Source organism: Equus przewalskii, chromosome 8 (genome assembly GCF_037783145.1).
Source record: "Equus przewalskii isolate Varuska chromosome 8, EquPr2, whole genome shotgun sequence".
NCBI classification, from domain to species: Eukaryota; Metazoa; Chordata; class Mammalia; order Perissodactyla; family Equidae; genus Equus; species Equus przewalskii.
In genome coordinates, this window is record NC_091838.1 from 48201628 (window position 1) to 48223476 (window position 21849).

General features: G+C 41.2%; 1 long non-coding RNA gene across 1 annotated transcript; it reads right to left on the reverse strand.

Annotated features, from left to right (window-relative positions):
- Window positions 1-758: 758 nt before the first annotated feature.
- On the reverse strand, window positions 759-21759 carry LOC139085258 (uncharacterized). Its single transcript, XR_011543472.1, has 5 exons — window positions 21565-21759; window positions 15144-15278; window positions 6449-6755; window positions 4818-4934; window positions 759-1611 (listed from the first exon to the last, which is right to left on the reverse strand). It is a non-coding gene; the product is annotated as an uncharacterized lncRNA (long non-coding RNA).
- Between the last annotated feature and the right edge of the window lie 90 nt (window positions 21760-21849).

Here is a 21849-nt window from a genome sequence, read left to right on the forward strand (position 1 = left end):
TTACCACAATGGGATGCTCTTTTCATGGCCCAAACTTGCTTCCTCCTGACATCATGAAGTTGGGTGTTCTCCAGAGCTACAGGAGATCCAAAAAAGGGATAAGGAATATAAAAAGCTATTCATTGGAGAACTGCTGTCTTCAAAAGAAAAGAATGCATAGGATAAAACAGTGTCATTTAAAATCCTAGAAAATTGATAGAAAGGGTGTGGCCCTATCCTTAGGGTTTTCTCAAAAATAAAGAGGCTATTTAAGAAAACACAATGAGTGACCACCTTTTAGTTCCTTAGTTTTAAGGATCGCCTTGTACCTGATGACATTGTCTGCAGGTGGCCCTGATCACTTTAAGCCAGTTTCACACCACAACCCAAAGGTGGGGGGCAGGGAACCATTGGGCTGCAACCTCAAGTCTGTGTTTAAGAGCTTCACCTTTGTCTTCAGATGAAGTTAAACAGTCACAGAAATGCCTGATGGGATTAAAATAAAATGATCTTCATGCAACTTTGACTTAAGTCCCATAACAAGCCACCCCTATAGTAGTGTATTATGAGTTAACATTGTAATAAATTCTGCAATTATCTAGCCTTATTTTATTGCATTGTATTTTTATTACTACTTATGTTTATTACTTATTGCATTGTATTTGTGTGTGTGTGTGCATGCTGAGAGTTTTAGCTTGTTAAAACTAGGCATTTAAGAAATACAAAAATTTTTACCCCATTTTGAATTGTCTCCATTAAAAGAAAATAAGACGTGGAGCTTCAAAGAATGGAAGTGACTCCAGTCTTTTTTAATCTCCCAGAGAGGCCTTATCTAAAAGGCAAAGTGCCCTTTTGCCAACTATCCTTCAGGCAATGACCTTGATAAACACAATTTCTTTTTAAAGACTTCAAGTTCGTTTCCACCTGGAAGGATGGAAGGAAGCAAATCCAAATGTGCATTGAGAAGCGGGAAGAGAGGGCTTGCAAAGCTCTCAGATTAGAAGACATGAGCATAAATTACGATGCTCCTGAATTTGTTGGAATTCCAAACGCACTTGGTCACTGATGTTGGAGACAGAGTTTTAAAATTTGCAGGATGAGAAAAGACTTTCAGGCGTTTTGCTTAGATGTTTGCTCTGGGATTCTTCAAACCACATCCCTCCTTCCGTGGGACGACAGGTCCTTTGCCCAGCTCGGCTTCTGACGCTTCTCACGTCCACCCTCTAAAACAGGAGCAGGAATCTGCCCCTGTCTGTCAATACTTTTGTGGAAGGACTAAACAATTCAGCTCTTAGAAAGGTAAAGACACATGTCCCAATAGAAATCCTCAGTATTTCGAGATCCTCTGAGATGATTAAAATGAAGCAACAGGTATGAGGACTCTTTCTGGAATATTTTAGAAAGCTTTCTAGAGAAAGTTACTTACGTGTGGCAAAAATTGTATTTGGAGAGGCTTTTTTCTCCTTTCTTTCTCAGCCTTTTTCTGAAAATAGGTGGGTACTTCTGGTAATTGCAGAACACTTAATGGACACACAAACTTCTTTATAGGGTTGATTGATGGTCTATTCTTAACTTGGCTCCATTCCTCACAAACTGGCAAACTCTAAAAGATGCTATCAGTAGCTTGAACTCCTTGTGTGTTAAAAAGTTTAAAAGGCAAACAATTTAGAACAAAAATCAATTGGCACATTTATAATTAACAATGATTAATTTTAAAGGAAAGATACACCAAGCTCAATAATTTTGTGGCAAAACTACATAACACATAATAACTTTCATATTCTTAAATAGGCTACTTTTGATTTATAGAGTATTAAAAGTAAACATTGACTTTATTTAATTTAAAAGAAATTCCTTATCCTCCTCTACTCTAAAAACCTACATAATTTTATTTCTCTAAAAGTAGATGAACTCCCTCTTTCATGAATGCCACTCTTTCCTCTGTTCCTTCGGTTCTTTATGTTGGCAAGGAATTTCAGCTTCTAGTGATCTTGTAAAAACTTGCAACCCTCAGGCAGCGGGGACAAACAAATATCTAAGTCTCCTCTTGGGTCTGGGGCCTCCACAGGACCCACAGGGGGCCGTCTCTGATTTGTCCCTTATGGCAGCCACATCCGCGTGAATGCCAAGTAAATATTTGTTGACTGAAGTGTCTAAACACAAGTCGCTCTTGAAGTTCGCTGCAAGTGTGCTTGTTATTTATTAAGCATCCACAATGGGTCAGGGAGTCAATGAAGTTCAGAGCTGGAAGGGATTTTAAAGGTGACCTGGCCCAACCCCTTCGTTTTATAAACAAGGAAATTGAGATCCAGAGAGAAGGGCCTTGCCTAAGGTCAAACACCTAGTACGTGGCAGAGCCGGAAATGAAACTCCCAGCCCAGGCTTTTTCCACCCTTCGCAGCTGCATTATGCCTTGTCAGACCTGATCCCGCTGGCTAGAAATTTGTAACTTAATTATACCAAATTTTTGTAGTTTAAGGTATTTGCATAATCGGAATGATGGAGTTGGGATCTACTTTTAAATTTAGGAGGAAACTATGATAAGAAGACAGAAATAAGCAGGAAAATGAACGCTCCTAACATATATACTTTAAAAATTGACTTGACTTTATTTCTATTCTACTTTGTTCCAAAACAGATGTTAAGAAGCTTAAAAAGGAACATCCAATGTAACAAGATAAAACAAATAAGAACAATACTATAAAAACTAGTAAGAAAAATGACAAGAAGGAAAATAAAGGTAGTGAAGTAAGTTGGGACCTAGAGCGAGATTAGTGTACAAAATCCATGCCATAAAGCCAGAGATATTCGCTACAGGGAGGCTACAAATTTGCTACTAAGCCTCCTAGCAAACCTCAGAACTGTTACAAGGTTCACAATTCTCAGATAAAAAACAAACCAGCCCTGGAAAAGCACAACTCTCTTTATCAACGAGGCCGGAGAGAAGGTTCTCCCATGTGTCCTCAGATACCCCGACATTTATTAGGATAAACTGGAATTGGAATCACAGCCTTTTTGAGGGATTGGGAATCACCCAGTTCAACTCCCTCCCCAAGAACTGGAAGAGAGGCTTCTCATGGTCCCATCCCAGCACTGGGTCCACTGGACTTGGAGGATGAGGAAGGAATCTAGTGACCCTCTTTACCACAGTGGAGCTCGGGAGAAGGTCAGGATGCATCTTGACGTAAACACACGTGCCCTTTTATCTGACTGAAGAGTCATTTTCCTTCTCAGTGAGTTTCTGGACACCAGAGGATTGGCTGGAGCTACAGCTCCCCCAAGTTGTCCACCCCCTGCCCCCAGCAGTCTAGAAGACTCCCTGAGGAAGTCTCTGAGACTTCAGAAGGAAGGGCCAAGGAGACAGAGGAATGAACCTGTGGCCACCTTCTGAAAAGGCTGTTTATCCTGACTGGCTGGCAGGATTGGTTAAAAAATGCAGAACTTATTTCCCTGGGTAAAAGGCAGGGGACCATTTAGAGCTCCAGATACCCGGTGATATGACAGAAGGAGGCTGAATTACTTGAGGCGAGAGGGAAAGAGGGAGGGGAGGTTACTGAGGGACAATGAAGCCCTATCTACCATTTCCTCCTAGGAAAACTTAAGAGAGCACCTGGGTTCTCTTTGTCCTTAAGAAGGCTGAGATGTAAAGATGTACTTAGATTGCTTTGTAGCAGAGGGAGAGGGAAATCTATGTTACAAAAAGGTGATTTGTATTTTAGTTTTTATTTCTCACTTTGTTTTCTAGTCTACCTGGGAAATTTCTATTGAGAACAATAAAGCGGTACTTGGACAAGCTCAAAAATATTTAGGATGATATCCCACCACACAGGGGAAAAGAAATACATCTGCAGGAAGAAAAATAATTTTCTCCATTTTAAACTTTTCTCTTTGATCTTGATTACCAAAGTATTACATAATCATTGTGGAAAATTCAGGAAGTAAATTTTAAAGGAATAGAGGATAAAATCCCCTATAAATCTGATCCATCTCGTAAGTTTCCTTCCATTTTTGTTCTTATGCATTATTTTTGTACATAATTAAGATTCAATTAGAAAATTAACCACTTTGAAAATCAATTTCAAGTTGCAAGACAGTTCTTGCATTTGCGTCTTGCCATCCTTCTCTAAGTCTGGAAGATTGGATTTCCTCTGCAATGAGTATGTAAGGTTTGACTATAAGGTAATGATGCTGATTTATAGCAGGTCTCTCAGAACTTAACCATCTAAATGAGAATGTCCCCTTGAAGGTAACTTGGGAGACAGTGACATAATACCATCACACATTTATTTTAACGCTGTTGACTAGCTTACAGTGTTTCTGGAATTCCTCCTGTGGAATTAGTTTCTGAGTCTATAGTACTTTCTTTTGAACATTGCCAGAATGACAAGCTCACCTCTCTTGAGAGTGGGTTTGATATTTAGAAACTTCCGAAAGTGATCAGGGGTCAGTTCTGATGAATAAAGTGCATGATCCCTCAAGCTGGGCAATATTGGTTTTGGTTAAGAACATGTTGGGTCCAAAATGTAATGAAACATTTTTTCATGCAGTCAAAGGATTTCAAAGAGGAAATGTTTTAGTGGAAGGGAGATTTACCTTCTCTCTATGAATCTCAATGAATTCTATAGTGTAGAGGGGAAAGTCGTCTCTGTACGACTAATTCATTTGGGTTTTCTGACTTGTAATGACACTTTTGGTGGCCAAAAGTCATTTGTTTTACAAGCTCCGTGATAATTCCAGTCTAGGTTTCTAGCAAAGCAAAAAGTATTCCATATTCAACTGTAAGATAGTCACTGAGGCAAATTGTTCTTAGCCAATTAATTAGCTGAAACTACACTTACCATTACCATTATCTCGAGATGTAGAAAGCTTCATGCTTTAATTATCCTGTTACTCATTTATAGAGCTCTTTCTATTCATTTCAGCCTGAATATTCTTTCCCCAGTTTCCACATCAATCTGGTAGCATAAAAGAGAAAATTAGAGGGCCTGTTTGTCAGTACAGATTGTTAATATTTCTGAAGGTTGCATAGAGTCATGTGTAGCTCTCTGAATTCTCAAGCTTGCATAATAATTTAAATACAAAGTATAACTCTACTCAGTGTTCTTTTATCATGTTTCTTAGATTTGACAGCAAAAGATTGCACGCTTTTTTTTTTATAATTCCAGAATTTTAGTAAACATCTTGAAGAAGAGTCAACACTATTTCCCTTTATACTTCCCTACAAGTTCTTGTTTCTTCCGGAGAAGTTGAGATACATAAATGATGAAACTGCGGGGGCGGGGGGGGGGGGGGGGAAGATACATATATATTTTTAAACTTTTTTGCTGTCTTCTTGATATTCACTAGTTTTCTTATTCCTTGAAGACTAGTCTCCTCTCTTTCACTTAAAAATCTTTTTCCCCTTTTGGTTTGGTCAATTCCATAAAAGGAAAAACAAAATACTATCTGTTATCTGTGTGCACATTATGCTGCCATTTGACTTAAAAAGAAGAAGGTGTGGGGTGTAATGGCACACAGCTTGCTTGTATGTACACAGACTATTTCTGCAAATAAAAAAAGACCTGGTAACATTGGTTGTCTCTGGGAAGAGAAATTGAGTGGCAGGGAGTGAGGGGGGAAAGAAATTTGACGACTCATCTTTTTTAAACTTTTGAGTTTTGGACCACAAAGAATGCAATTACTAATTTAAAAAACCAAACAACAAACTTACCAGTTCAAAAAAAAGAAAGGAGAAAAATCAAGGAAAAAGAAAAAAATTACCCTCTGTTAGCCCGAGTCTAGAAGTTTGGAGTGAAGACCAAAGGAATTATCATTCTCTTTCTTGCAAACTTCATCCCTTCTTCTGAACTCCTTCTTCTACTCTGGCCAACAGCTTTTAGCTTCTATTGATCCGATAAGAATTTAGAAGGTACAGATAGCAAATGCATTAAGTGTCCTCAAGCTGCCCCTACACTGTACAAGGTTCTTGGTAGACAGATGGGTGTATTTCACAGAACATAAACAGAGGTTACCTTCTCTGGTTTCCTCATCACAGCCTTAGCCTGGACATGTGGCAAGTAAATACCTTTTGATCAATGTGTCCAAAACCGTGTCCTTCTTGAAGTGCTCTGGAACTGTTCTCATCCTTTGCTACTCATTCTATTCATTACGTACCTTTATTTTTCTCACCTGTGAGTCTTCCAGCGTGTGGCTCTCTCTTTGTCTAGCTAACTCTTACCAACCCTTAAGGCCTTATTTCTGGAGCTCAGGGAGACTTAAAGGCAGATTAGTACAGGCCTCCTCTTCCTCCCTAAGCAGCAGGCGAGGGCTCTGACCTCCCTATTTTGCATTTCCTCTGTCCCCCACACCCTCACGGTCTAATTTAGGACTCCTTGTTTTTTGCTCCTCAACGTCCAGCACAACAAATATCTGTAGAATAAATAGAAGAATAATAAATGAATGAAAATCTTGTACATTTGCCTTACTTTACCTCCCAGCCAGAAGAGATGGTACCACCGCAGGGGATCTCTCTCTCTCCAGGGTTTCTGTTGGAATTTTCCCAGGCCCTAGCAGTAAACTCTGTGTATGTTTGATCTTATAAGTTGAGTGCTGTGAAGCTGAAGGAGCCTGATGTTCTCTTCCCACGTGATGAGTAAACATGATCTAAATTGAGTTTAAGTAGAAAACCTATACAAAAAATAATCATCTCAAATCCAACTCCCAGAACTTTTGTTTTCTTGTCCAGTATCATAGGTCTTTGTCTTGTGCTTCTTTTTCAACAGTTTGTTTATGAATGGCTATAAAAGAGGCAGAGACTCTAGGTAAATAGTCTTCTTTTAAGAGCTGAATAAAACATTATTCTATGCAAAGTGTACTTATAAAACATGCTTATGCTATAAAGTTAGAAAGATTGATGAGAAAAATTGTCCAAAAAGGTTTTGAAACATTGAAAATAGTTGAAACTAAAAAAGCTGAAGTTTAACAGGATTAAATTAAAGCTCTGCATTTTGGTTTAAAAAAAATCAGTTGCACATGGAGGAAAGCAGGCTTGGAAGCTGTTCATACGGAAAAAGTATTGTAGCTATAACTGACTCAAACGTCCAGCTAGGTGTGATGGTTACTTTAAAACTCAATGCATTTAGATTTCCCTGAGATAAAGACACCAAGTTGTGGACTCAGGAAGGAGAAGCCCCTTCTGTTCACTCAGATCAGCCTGCAATATCAAGGCACCACCTTCTAAGAATATTTATACGCCAGGTGCATTTCAAGTAGTGATTTTCAAACTTTGGGTTGCCACCCATGAGAGACTATGAAATTCAGTTAGTGGATAGTAACCAGCATTTAAAAAAAGAAAATAGAACACAGTAGAGGAGAATAGAAAAGAACTGAATAGGGAAATATATGAGTTCATGGTGGCTAATCAGGCTACGTATTGTTTTATGAAACTTATGTTTCAGTTATATGCATTTATATGTGTACTGATGGTGTATAAAATGGATTTCTTTCTGTGAGTCATATTCAACAGAGTTTGGGAAACATTCTTTGGAAAAAGATATCCAGATAGTAAGATAGATGGACACCTAGTTACTTAAGAAATGGTTGTAATAATCAGGAATGTTTAGCTTGAAAGGCAGAAGACTAAGGGATAACATAAGAGCTGTCTTCCAATATTCGAAGAACTGTCATGAAAAGGAGAGAATAGCTTTGTTCTCTGTTGTTTCAGGAGTTGGGGGCTCAAGGGAGGGAATTTTTAGACCACCATCCAGATAAACTATCTGACAAGCAGAGCTGTGCATCAATGGAACTGAAAAATAACACACTCTAGGAATGCTTAAGCGCAAGACAGGAGGCCATCTGTCAGGGTTACTGTGGCAGAGATTCCTATAGTGGGGGAAAGGTTGAATTAGACATCCTTAAATGTCCCTTTCAATTCAAAGATTTGGCCATTCTATTTTCTCCTGTGGGTGTGTTTGAATTTCACAAGTTATGTGCTTTAGATCAAGTAATTAATTCAGCAGACACTTTAAACAAGTAGCTATCTTACATGCTTATTATGTCATGTGTCACAAGGTTTAATTTTTAGCCATGACATATCTATTTTACAGATGAGATTACTAAGGTCACTTAGATACTTGGGCAGAAGTGAGAAAAGGATCCAGGCCTCCCAAATCTTAGGCTTCCCACTTAACTATGGCAGCCTCTCAACTATGAACATCAGTACTGACATTACTCAGGTTGTGGAAGACTCTGCTGGGTTCCTACCTCAATATGTGTTCTCCTCTTGCTTATAAAAGAACTGCTAGTTTTTATCTGGGTCCATGACCACCTGCTGTAAACTCCGTATTTCCAAGACTCCCTTGCAGCTATATGGTCAGTTGGATTCAATTATGTCCAAGTAATATGAATGGAAGTTTCTGGGAAACTTGCTGAAAAGACAGCTGGTATGTGCCCTCAGCTCCTCTACCTCCTCCTCCTTCCCTTCTTCCTTCCTGTTGGGTGGATCTCATGCAGCCATCTTGAACTATGAGGCAGAAACCATGTGCTGAGGGTGGTAGAGCCTGGGTCCCTGAAACCATGCAATTGTCATACCAGCCCTAGAGTGGTTCTTTTACAGGATGAGAAAGAAAGAAGCTTCTGTCTTATTTAAGCCAATGTTATTTTTTGTTACATGCAATTGAAGCTGATCTCAATTGATAAGCAGTGTCTTTCTCTCACCTGTGGACATTGGTGTCCTGCCTTTATTTGCTGTAACCCTGACAGGATGCCAGGTCTTCTGAAGTTAGAATTTCTGCATCTTAACATCTTTCATTTGAAAATGTTGGGCAGGTTTCTGTCTAGCTATTCCCAGGGTTAAAATGGGATATATTTGCAAGCAAATTGCTTTTTTAGTATATTAAATGCTTTCTTCCTTAGTAGCCACAATTAATGAGACTTCCAAAGGGTCCTGATTTAGGCTCTTAGAGAATTGGATCCATCCATGACCCATCATCCATCTATCACTCCCCTTAGATAAATTTTGTGATAACAATAGCCCTTCTCTCTTTTCCTAGTCTCATTTCATCCTTGCAAGCAAACTAGACCTTGGTTTATCTTCCCTTTTTAGCACTTACTACAGCACAATGGAGTTTTAGGTGACTGTGATTCGGGCAGGGCCCAGATTTCAGAGGACTCAGGGAGCTTGAACAACTCTTCCCATTTTCTCAAGAAAAGGAGAGTCTGAGATGCACCCTGCATGGTCATACAACCAGTCTGCCTGAAAGATTATTGCAGAGTCTTTGTGCAAAGAACAAAGAATGATGTGTAAGACCTGGAAATAGAGATTTTCCATTTCTACTGCTACTGTCTCCTTTTAGATTTGCAGCAACAAGTCTAATCTTCTAGATCTTCTGGTCAGTCTGATTTTATAGCTAGACCTGGAACTTTATCTGGTGACTTGAAATCACTGCGATATTTAAGGATAACAATAGAGTTCTTGATTTCTGGTTCAGAGAGAACTCCGTACCCATAGTGGTATTCAGGGGTCCCTGTTGGTGGTACTTTGAATAAATTTGATACTGGAAGTTGGTATCACACACATGTCTTCCACAAATCTATAATGTTAGAACAGAGAAAAAAGTAATAGAAAGGCAAGTCATGGTTTTCAGCCTGTGATTCACATAGCAGCCAAAGTTCTGATGATGCCATAAGTTTGAAGGGTTTATGGCATTTTCAAGCCTTGATCTAAAGTCTGAGGTTCTGCCAAGATTTCTTTTAAAAGTTCACTTTACTTTAGAGTAAAAAAAAAAAATCCACATATTTTAACGATATGCTATGCATATATATACCACAAGAGAAAACAAATTATAGTCCACTGAATAGCATAGCTAGAAATGTTTATTTTAAAGACAATCCAGAGTATCTATAAAAAAGTTCCAAATTGGACTAAGAGTAGAATAAACATGGTTTTTGCAAAAGCATCTGGTGTGGCCCAACAAAGTCAATAGTGCTACTTGAAGCATTTCCTTCAGCCACCTCGCACGTCCATACACATTTTCTTTAGTGCCTCAAAAATACATTTTAAAAGTCATTTTTTAAAGACTCATTCATAGTGAGGTATCAAAGAAAGTTAGTGTATTAGACCTCTGAAATTTGACTTTGTAATACACACACACACACACACACACACACACGCATGTCTCTGTCTCTTCCAGGCTATTATTCTCATAAGAAAAACAAAAGGAGTAATCTATTAAAGTAGAATTGCTTTGTTAAATTTTCAGATCGAATCCTTTTGAAGGATTTTTTTGGTGAATACCTTTAATATGAGATACATGACAAAACCACAAAAACTAAATACTCCGTTCCCATAAAAGATGAAGTGCGTTAAGTGGTTAGGACAGGAATCTTTTACTTCCTGTTTGACCTCCCCCTGAGTCACTTTGGACCAATGAGATCTCACACTGTTTCAGTTTCACCAACTCTAACCGGAAAGGAATACCAGCTTCTTGAAGATAGAAAGGCATTATTGTCTCGACTTAGAGGATGTCTATCCTTGTTATCACAAAGATGAGAATAAGAATAATTTTGAGCCTTAATAGCTCAGTTATTTTAATACAAGACTGTAGTGAAACTAAAGATTTGGGACAAATACACTGATGCTCATTGAAATAAAATTTACTTATGTTTAATCTGCACTAAATCATCACAAGGACCAAATCTAGTTTAAATGAGATACCTCTAAAGTTCTCCAGCTTGAAAAACTTCACGTACACAAGTTTGCTGACAAGGAGGCATTTCTCTCCTGCCCCTCCGGAAGGCTGCATTACTCATCTGCTGCCTTCCCCTCCCAGGTGACTCCACCCAACATGATCGCCAAATAAGGCAATCCTGCAAGTGAGTTTTCCTCCTATTTACTGGAATTGTTGGTGAACAGAGGATTTTTAAAGGAATAGCTGGTTCTATTTCCTTTTTGACACTCTTGACTCATCAGCCAGGGAGAGGATTGGAAGCACATATGATAGTGGTTCTCAAACTTGGTGCACAACAGAATCACTTGGGGAAATTTAAAAAATACTGATGTCTGACTTATTGGCTTGGCATTAGGATTTGTAAAAGTTCCCCTGGTGGTGGTGATTGTAATGTGTGCATATTTTGGGGTGGAGGAAGTTGTTGAGAATCACTTTAGAACTTAAAATCTGTGCTCCCTTAATTCCAGAAGCCACAGTTGATAGTGAAATTAGCTGTCACTGATTGAGCATTCCCTGGACTCAGCGCTCTGGAACATGCTTTACGTACATGAGCTCGTTGTACACTCCCCACAGTGATGTACCAGGACCTAGTCGTAATCTTCATCATTGGTCTAATGCAGCAAATATTTATTGAATATCATTATTGTTCTAGGCACTACTGTGAAAACATAGGTGAGCAAGACACAGTTTATGTCCTTGAAAAGTTAATGATAATAACAGGGATTCATTATAACCATAATATAATGAAGAATACTTTTCGTGAGAGAGTGCAAGTTGCTAACCAAGTTCAGAGGAGGGGAAGCATAATTTGGATTGGGGGGTATCAAGGAAGTTGACACTGTAGGTTCGATGGTTTGCTAGAGCCTGCTCATTCTGGTCTCAGAAGTGAGAGCTAAATTTTTAGGAATTCTGTGAGCCAGCTGATGTCAGTTGATAGCTTGAAATTGGCCATGGTGGGAGTATTTAAACTATGAAAATTGGCAAACACTACAAATCAGGGATCTTTCTGTCTTCACAGCTGGTTGTTAAATATTACCAGCACACCACTGATGGACCTTATAAGATGTGTGGGATTTCACTCTGGAGAGGTGGGATATGCCAAGTAGAAAGAGAAGTATAATGGAAGACAAAGGATTGGGAGAGAATTCAAGCTTGCTCAGGTAAGAAGGAATAAGTAGTTTGTTTGCCTAGAGTAAGATACAAGTAGGAGAATAATAGGAGCTACAAATGAAAGCTGAAGGAAGGATATGTTCATTCAGTCTAAAGCTTCAGTGTAAAGTGTCTAACACATCTTGATGTATAGTAGGTGCTCAAAAGAAGTTAACACCTTTTCCCCCCTTTGTTTCCCAAATAAATTCAAACTCTTGATACCTAAGGCTCTTTACAAAACTCGATGCGGTAGGCATTTTTTTAAATAGATGATGAAACTGAGGATCAGAGAGATTAAGAAACTGGACCAAGAACTCACAATTAATTATTGGGTCTTATGGCAGTAAAGTGAAGGACTCTAGGATGGTGACTGGGAGAAGAGAGAAGGGAGGTGCCATTGGGAGAAGTAGGGAAGTAGAAGAATTAGGGGATATGCACCGAGTCTGTGAGCTGGTTGTTCACACACGTGGCAATACCTGGCAGCACAGGTGGACTTCGGGAGAGAATCAGGGCTAGAGCTGTGGTTGCAGGTCACTTCGCAGGCCTGGTGAGCAGGAGCCTCTTCCATTTTTAGGATCGACTGAGCATGAAAGGCCCTGGTTTTTCCCTTTCTCATTTCCCCCTTGGAGGCCGGGAATCTCTTTGCTTCAACCTGCAGCTATTGCAGGGATCAGGGACCAGCTGTAGCTCATCAAAAGTACTAAGAATTCTGGGGACTGTGCATAATGTCCCTGGAGATTCAGGCCAATCTCTGGAAGCTGGGACCCTTCTTCGGAGGATCAAACCCCACCAGGCTCTTGAACTTTCAGTTGTGACTTCACTTCTCAGGGTGGAGGAACTCTGAACCAACCAGGGTCTCTTTCTGCCTCTCAGAACCAGGAAAACCTGACCTGTGGTCGAGGGAATGGGGCAGATTTCCTGAGTCCATCCCAGCTTAGGCCTGAGTATCTGACTAGAGCTGGCTGAATGGCAAGACAGCACGCCCGTCGTCTCCCTGTAACCAGCCGTGGTAGCAGTCCACCCCAGCAGACCTCAGTAAATTGAACTTAAGGAGTGGGTTTGAGGTCAGAATATTCTCTTTTAGAAGTAGCTGCTGTGTCCATTCTCGTCAGTGTTGCAAGTCTCAATCTGAAGATTCTCCCACCACATCTTGAACAAACTCCTGAAGTACAAAGGCTAGCCAGGTTGGAAAACTCTGCTTTCCGCTAAAACCCTACGTACTCTGAAGAACATCTTTTAATCCTAGACTGCATTAAAAAATTTCTGGGTACAGATTGTTCCAATTAAATTCTTAAATGTCAAAACTTTCTTAAAATAAAACTCCTTAAAATAAACCAAATCAGCCGTTCTGGATTATAGCCAACATAAATTAAAGTACCTAACCAGATGGGGATTCTGGAAACTGAAGGTAATAGCAGTTGTTCACAGCTCACGGCCTGATGAGAAAAGCAAAAGACGTTGGATGGGGCCATTTTTCCTTTTCAAATTGTTTTTCAAAATACAGGGTAACATCCTAATAAACAAATGAATCGTGCTTCCTGCAGCACCTGTTCATAGAAACCCCAAAATATGACTGTGACGTTCTGAAAAAAGAAGCTGTAGTCCAGTTAGCAAAACAACTGAATTTATTCAGGGTGAGAGAGGAATCCAGCAGCTGTTCGTCTAACCTGGAGAGAAGCATCTGGGCCATATCACTCAGCCCATTCTCCATCAGCCTGAATGAGGGCAACAGCAAGATGCGACCTGACCTGACCTGCAAGCACAGTCTTCTGCTCCCCACGACACTGAGACCTAGAGGGGTGTTTGGCACCGAGAAGATGCAGCTGTGTTAGAAATGGTTTCCTGCACAACCACTGACCACACCAAGAATATAAACTCTTCCTCGAGCCTGAGTTATCATCTTCAGAGCAAAAATTAATTCTGTTTGGAAAGAAGTGCTGTCTAATAAATTAAGAGGAAAACAATGCCATCACATATCTTGCTGAGTGGGCATCCAGCTGGGTGGAGATCCTGTGAGCTGTCAGTACCAATGTGGGTGAAGTGGGGCAGAAAATAGCTGAGGCCAAGGTCAGACGAAGACAAGAATGGAGGCAAGTGTCCAACCCTGGGCGGTGGAGCTGTCAGCACCAACAGGCGTCAGGCAAGGTCAGTGTGGAGTCAATAGCAGAGTTGCCAAGTGGGAGCAGGGGTTCTCTGTTGGCTGGCGGGACAGGTAAAGAGGCCAACTGGGGAAAAGGATACCTTCCTTTCTGTGTACCTGGCTCACCACTACTCATCCTTTGGTCCTCGGCTCAGACATCATATTCTCAAGGCAGCCCCCAGACCAGGGTCAAGTTTCCTCTTACACACTCTCCTATCACCCTGCAATTCTCGTAAATAGCACTCATCATTGAAATGACTTAATTGATGACTGATTTCATAGTCTTCCTTGCCAGAAAACTCTATGAGGTGGGCCTGTGTCATATCTGTGTTGTTGAGTTCTTGACAGCAGCATCTCTGGTACCCAGCATGGTGTGTGGCCCATTATTAGCCCTCAATACATCTTACCAGGAGGAAGGAAAGATGAGTAAAGGGCACGAAAAAGAAGAGAGGGCTGGAGGGAGGATAGGGAGGGAAGGCCACACAAAGCTTGGTCCAGTTTCAGATCCCTTTTCGGAGAACCTGCTGGCAGGCTTGCAAATGTAGGTAGGCGTGGCTGATCCTGAAGGTGTGGTACCCCCAGCCCAGCAACTGACCCACGTGGTGGACACTCGAGGACATATGTTTTAGGAACCTGAAATGTGAATCTCTCCTGGAAAAATTGTCTCATTTTATTTCTTGGTGCTTCATCTCTGACGAAGGTTTCTTTCTCCAGTGTTTGGAGATGAAAACAAGCTGCAACCTGAAACTATAGCTACTCCTCAAGAATGACGCTATGTTGAAAGAATTTAGTTAAAATGCTCATTAGGAATCATCTACACTTGTAAAGAACAGGGTAGAGGAAGAGATTTCTTCAATCCTTGGATTTACTCAATAAGATTTTGCCAAAACAGGATGAACCTCTGAAAAAAAGATAAGCATTTACAATACTGTTCCAAACAAAATCTAATGAAAGACATCTGAAGGATACAGTCAATGGAACAGCTTTAAGGAGTCTGCATTTTACAGACAGAGACCTTTGTCAATAGTTTGGGTGTCTGCAGAATTACTGATGTTGGTGATCAAATCGGTGGCAAGTGGAAGCCTAGGAAGGATAAGGTGACTGGGACTGCGTTTGGGGCTTAGCTGGGGAAGTGGTGCTCCTCAAACTTTAATGTTCTTACGATTTACCTGCAGTTAAGTAGACCTAGGGTGGGCTCCTGGATTCTGCTTTTTCAACCATCTCCCACGTGATGTCCCTGCAGGTGGGTTTTGGACCACACTTTTGAGTAGCAAGGCTGTAGCGCACTGCCAGGGGATGGGTTGCTGTGGAGAAAAGCACAGGTGAAAACATCAAGCTCCTCGAAGGTAGAACCATCGCCAGGAGTTTTGTCTCTCCTCACAGCCTCTTTTACACAATAAACACTCACATATTTCTGTTTTATTTAGATTCTTTGGGTTGCAAGGAACAGTCACTCAACCTAGTTCAAATGATGAAGTTTGTGGTGAAGAAATTGCAAAGCTGTGAGCGTGACGGAGACTTCTGGAAAACAGGATCTGTGGATTAGCCAGGCTTCGCAGAGACTGGAACCAGATGTCGTCCTGAATCTTGGGCAGCTCAAGAGACCTTAGGGGCAGGGATTTGTGGAATTCGTCACCCTCTTGCTATTCTTCGAAGGGCTTTCCTCTATTGCATAGCTTCTACTACCTTGTGCTTCCTCATCATTTCCGCGGGCTCGCAGCCTCTCTAGCACCACCTCCGACTCAAAGCTTCTGCGACACCTTCCTTTCAGCATCTCTCCCGAGGGCAGGACCCCCTTTAGTTTCTACTCCAGGTTCCCAAGCCAGCAAGGATCTGACAGGCTTCCCTTGTCAGGCAGAGTACATCACTCAGCTTTTTTCCCCCCAGCTCAGCCGGTGTGCCCCGGAATGGAGGATGGACCATGGACTGAGTGGTCCAAACTGGCTGCCAGCGGGTAGGTCCTGCATTGTGTTCCAGGAAGGGCCTTTTAAGGTTGTGCTGGGTGTGGTATTTGTCTCTTTCAGGAAATCCAGGCCTGGCTGAGTTCCAGGCTTTTGTGATCCTTGGAGAGTTACTTGTTCTTGGTTGCTCTCAGAGGCAAAAAATGTCTTTCTTCAGAAAAGTATTGGGAGACTTTCTATTTGGAAAGTTCCTGTCTGTTCTACTGAAGGTGGGGGAGGGGATGTTCATTTTGCAGTTTTTAAAGGGTTGGTGGTTTTCTGAAGCCTTGCACTCAAGGTTCAGAATGTTAATTGAGGCTAAACCCATGATCCTTTCCCATAGCTGCTGCCTGTGGGGGAATGGTTGCCTCTGGGTCAGCCTGTCCTGATGGGCTGCAGGTTGCACACGCACAGATATCTGTGCATCACCATCCATCCTACCCTTCTATGAGGATTTATCGAGCACTCAATGTGCCAGGCACTAAAATTGAGCCTGGGGATACAGCAGTGCAAAAAACAGACTCTGTCCTCAAAGAGCTTATGTTCTAGAAAGGGGAGGCAATTGATACATATACCTAACACATGAAATATAAATTATGTTAGAAGGTGATACGTGCCTTGGGGAAAAAACACAGCAGAGTAAGTGGGGTTGGGGGTACTGGGGAAGAGGGGAGATGGGTTGAAATTTTTAATAGCATGAAGGAAAGAGGTGTCATTGAGAAGTTGACGTCTAAGCCAAGCCTTGAAGAAGGTGAGGAAGGTTTTGAGAATTTTGCACTATCCCTCCGGACAAGATGCTAGTAACACCTTGGAGTCTTGTGGAACCAGCCCTGAAAACTCCGGAAATGAACAATGGACAAGTAAGAGTGTGACAAGTCAGGAATATTCCATGCCTGTGCACCAAGAATGGCCCAACACAAATATTTTAGGAGCAGTGACAGTCAGAAGATTTGAGAAAGAAGAGTCAAAGCGGCAATGGGGAGAATGGCGGAAAAGTCAAGAGTTGCTTCGGTGTATTATTCTTTCAACTTTTCTGTAGCTTTGAAAGGTTCAAAATAAATTTGGAAAAGAGTCTTAGTTGTGATAATGGTATTGTGGTTATGCACAAGAATGGTCTTATTATTAGAAGACGAAGTATTTAGGGGTAATAGGTCATGGTGTCTGCAACTTTCTATCAAATGGTTTGTAAAAAAATATTTTTTAGAGACAGAGAGGTAAAGCAAATACGGCATGATGTTACCAATTGAGAATTGAGGTAAAGGATGTATAATGTACCATTCTTTCAACCTTTTTATAGATTTGAACATTTTCAAAATGAAAAGTTGGATTCTACTCTTGTGTACCTACTCAGGAGAAATGAAAATATATGACTACACTTAGACTTGTAGGTGAATGTTTATAGCAACATTATTCATAATGGCTCCAAACTGGAACCAATCCAGATGTCCATCAGCTGTTAATGGATATGGAAAATGTGGCCTACCCATGCAATGGAATACAATCAGCAATAAGGAATGAACCACTGATATATTCTCCAACGTGGACCAACCTCAAAAACATGCTACGTGAAAGAAGCTCGAAGCAAAAGACTGCATATTACATAATTTCAGGCAAAATGTCCTAAACGGGAAAATCTATAGAGACAGAGCAGATCAGTGGTTGCCTAGGGCTGGGGGTGAAAGTGGGGATAGACTGCAAATATAAAGGAACTTTTTGGGGTGATGGAAATGTTCTCAAACTGGTTTGTCATGACAATCACACAACTTTATACATTTACTAAAAAATCACTGCATTGTACACTTACAAGGGGTGAATTTTGTGGTTGAAAATTATGCCTCTAAAGCTGTTGAAAAAAGAAGTTGAGAAAAAAAACCTCAAAGTTTTTTCTCTACCTGGGAATCTGATGGTGAGACTATTCATTCTACAAATATTTTTTGAGTCCTACTATGTGCCAGGCACTGTGTGCTAAACCCTGGGGATACAGTGCTGAATCAAACAGTCTTTTTGACATGAGGTTTGACATGCTTTATGAACTATTTGCTGGGTAGGTTTTCTGAGACCTGCCTGGTGGGAGAGGTATGGACCAGATAACCTGTACTTCTTTTGCTACTTGCTTTGCCTGGGTTCTACCGAAAGCAAAGCCTGATATGAGTGTAAGTTGTTTATTTGGCAAGTGTAGTGGGTTGAATGGTGGCCCCCTCAAAAGATATATACATATCCTAACCCTCACGACCTGTGAATATGACATTATTTGGAAAAAGAATCTTTGCGGACGTGATTAAGTTAAAGGTCTCAACATGTGAAAACATCCTGGCTTATCTGAGTGAGTCCTAAATCCATTGACAAGTGTCTTTAGAAAAGACAGAAGAGGAGAAGACATGGACACAGGACGAGAAGGCCATGTGGGGATGGGGGCAATGATTAGAGTGAGGGAACCCCAAGGCAAGGAACTCTTAGAGCCACCAGGAGCTGGAAGAGACAAGGGAGGATTCTTCCCTGGAATCTTCAGTGAGCGCAGCCCTGCCACCACCTTGATTGTGGACTTCTGGTCTCTAGAACTGGGAGAAAATGAATTTTTGTCCTTTCAGGTCACCAAATTTGTCATAATTTGTTACGGCAGCCTGGAAATGAATACAGCAGGTGATTCCAGGTGAGGGAGTGGGGAAGTGACACATGGAAGGGAGGCAAGCCAATAAAGGGAATGTAAAGGAGTGCATTTCTGCCATGGAGGACCCTTGGAGAGACAGTGAGGAAGCAGTGAGAAGCCTCGGGCATCCACGGGCCCAGTCCTCTTTGGTTGAGGGTAGCTCATGTTTATTAATATTTAACGGAAGGTTCTCATGTTCCCATTACATTTGTCTTCCATGTGTGCTCTATAATCATGTAGTAAATCAACCATCTCCTTATAGTATCTATACTAGAAATGCTGCCAGATGCTTTGTGTGGAGACTGGATCTCCTATGACTCTGGACCACACAGCACCTAGCATAGGGCGGGAACACAGCGGGTGAACAGTGAAGACTTGCTGTTAGGTTTCTCTCTCCCCTTCCTGATCGCTCCTTCTGCCTGCTGGTCTCCATCACAGTCACTGCCAAGCAGTGCTTCCCGCAGCTCTCATTTTTGCCTGTCTGTTCTTTGTTGCTCCCAGCCAGCAATGTTCTTTTCTTGTTTCTTTTCTTCTAGTCTCTGGGTAGAAGCCCGCAGTGCTTTTTGCCAAGAATAGGTGGGGAGCTCTCAGTGACTGTCTATATGGTTTTATAAAGCTCTCAGCTTCACACTTGGCATTTCATATCCAGCATCAAATACCAGTCAACTGGCCATCCCACCCCCAATGAGGGCTCAAGGGTACCATTTAGCACAGAACAAATCTGCATATCTGAAATTAAAAATTAAAATGTATCTGTTCATTTTAAAACTCAACTTCTTCTTTTCAGACTGAGGAAGGCCCTGGAAACGGCATGTCTTTTTCTTTAGGTTCTCACCAGGGCCTCCTCAGTATGATCCTGGCTGTGGCCTCCCTCTCTTCTTAGCTGTTTACTTCTCCTATGAGTTGAAATCAGGAGGGAAGAATATCCAGAGGACTAAGGTAATTTAGTTTCTAGCCATCTTTGGCTTGAATCCTTCTGGCACCCTCTGACAAGCAGAAATAGCATCCTCTATCTGCTCTAATGGCACTATCTTAGCTGGAAGAAGAGATTTTTTCAAATGCTCTAATAATAATAGCTCATATCTACTGAATGTTTACCACACACTAGGCTCCGAGCTAACTGCTTGGCATTCTTTATCAGTTTAATCCACAAAAAACCTTATAAAGCTGACCTTTTATCATCCCCATTTCACAGACGAGGAAACTGAGACTTGGGGAGTTCAAGCACTTATCTGAAGCCACACAGGTGTTAGGGCGACGATTCAAGCCTAGGTCTGTCTGACTTCAGACCACATGTGTTGAACCTTGAGAGTATGTGGCCTTAGATCAGAATAAGCCTCGTCTTTTGTTCCTTTACAGAGAGAGTTAAATGGAGAAGTTGAAAAAGCAACAGCTTCTGAAGTGTACTTAGAAAACCCCACTGTTAGGAGCCAGGTCTCTCTGAGTCAGTGCAAATAAAGCAAGGGATGCTAGGCAGCCAAAGAGTGGGCTTCTTCTCTTCAGAAGGACAAGATTGCCTCTAAAAGGAGATTTACTGAAGTAGGCATTGGAAGGAAAGAGTAAACACTTTGGACCATGGAGATTCAGGGGGATTGAAGCCTGAGCATCTCAAAGACCATGTGGGGCAGCAAATGAGAATGAAGTTCAAACCATACAAGCCTGGTATCCATGGTGGCATGGGAAGAGAAGTAGGAAGTTCTGACTGCTAGGCATTCAAGGCTTACCTGGGGCCTGACAACAGAAATGATATGGGGTCACTGGTGCACGGGGTGTCCGTGAACCTGTGGTAACTTGACCCCTTGTCTAGTCAGATGGGAAGTCTTTGGCTGTGAGAATTCTGGCCCAGCATGGATCTGTCTGAAGTGCGGCCTGGCCTCCTGTCTCTCTTGGCTGTCTGACTTTTATCACATAGGTACAGAGGAGAAAAATAAACTGGGAATATGGGCAACATTTAAGTGACTCTGAAAAGTTTTGTGGCAACATGGACCTGTTTCAAGAATTATTTTTAACTGTAGACATTTGGTCCCAGTGGGAAATAAAACTTAAAAGGACAGTTATAATTAGGTCACATTTTGAGAAACTTATTACATTTTGCTGTATGTCCCAGGAGTAGTGTATCTTAAATGATTTTAGTATTTAGATTCAATCATGGTGCAGAATTCCATTTTTCTATGCAATAATAGGAAGCAACCAAGAGAAATTATCATAGCAGTGTTAGATGAAAGCAAAGGCAGACATAAATTTAATATGGGACAGAAGAAAGAGAAATATCGTATAATTTGTCCCCTCACTCCCCTCTCTTTCTTTTCTCCTTGGCTGCATCCTAAAATAGTGTCTATGGAGGGAGCCTGGATCCTTTCCTCTATATTCCCCACTAAATGCCCCTTTATTTATCTTCAGGATGAAAATTTGAACAAAGACAACCCTTTTATTTCTCAAGTACAATATAGTGAAGCAATTTAGTAGAGAAAAGACTGGTATTTCATTGAGAGAAAATAAACAGTAACAGTGGTTGTAATACTGTTTCTATAATCTCTGTACAGGTTTCAGAGTTGAGGGCCAACTGGGGATTACTTATAGGACCCTCAGAAGTAAGGCTGGTAGGAAAATGGGAGAAAGGTTGGAGGCGGGGTAAGAAGATGACCATGGCCAAAACAGGAGTTACATGGCTGTGAAAAATGTCCCACGAGACTTTTACTAGATGGAGACGGGCAGAAGTGAAGGCCCTTCGCTCTGTGTTCTATTGACACATGATGTGGTCTGGCCAATCTCTTTCCTCCAAACCATCCCATGCATTATTTAATTTCATAATGTGAAATTAAAAAAAGGAACACTAAAATTTATCTATAAAGCAGTGCATTAAAATGGACCAGAGATGTTCTCTTCCACTGACAAATACACAATGTATTCTTACAGCTAAGTACCTTCCCACAGAAATAATTTTACTAGATTGTCTCTAATACTTTTTAATATAAAAAGGTTCACAAAATCTGTATTCCTTACCATTCACCTGGGATTAAATCATGATTCACCTTGGATGAGTGCGTGTGTGGCAATTTACTGTGTTAAGTAAGATAGAGGAATTGTGTAGAGAGATCAGAGCTACTTGTACAAAAAGCCCACTTGCATATAATGCACAGAGATGTTGCTTAGGGGTAAATGGTACAGTAGGTTCCCTCCCTGACTGGAGAAAGTGTGAGGAGTCAGCCTTGGTAATCAGCTATATGAGGGGGAATGGCAGCCATTCATGATGCAATGGCCATGGTGACAGACAGCTCATAATGAGTG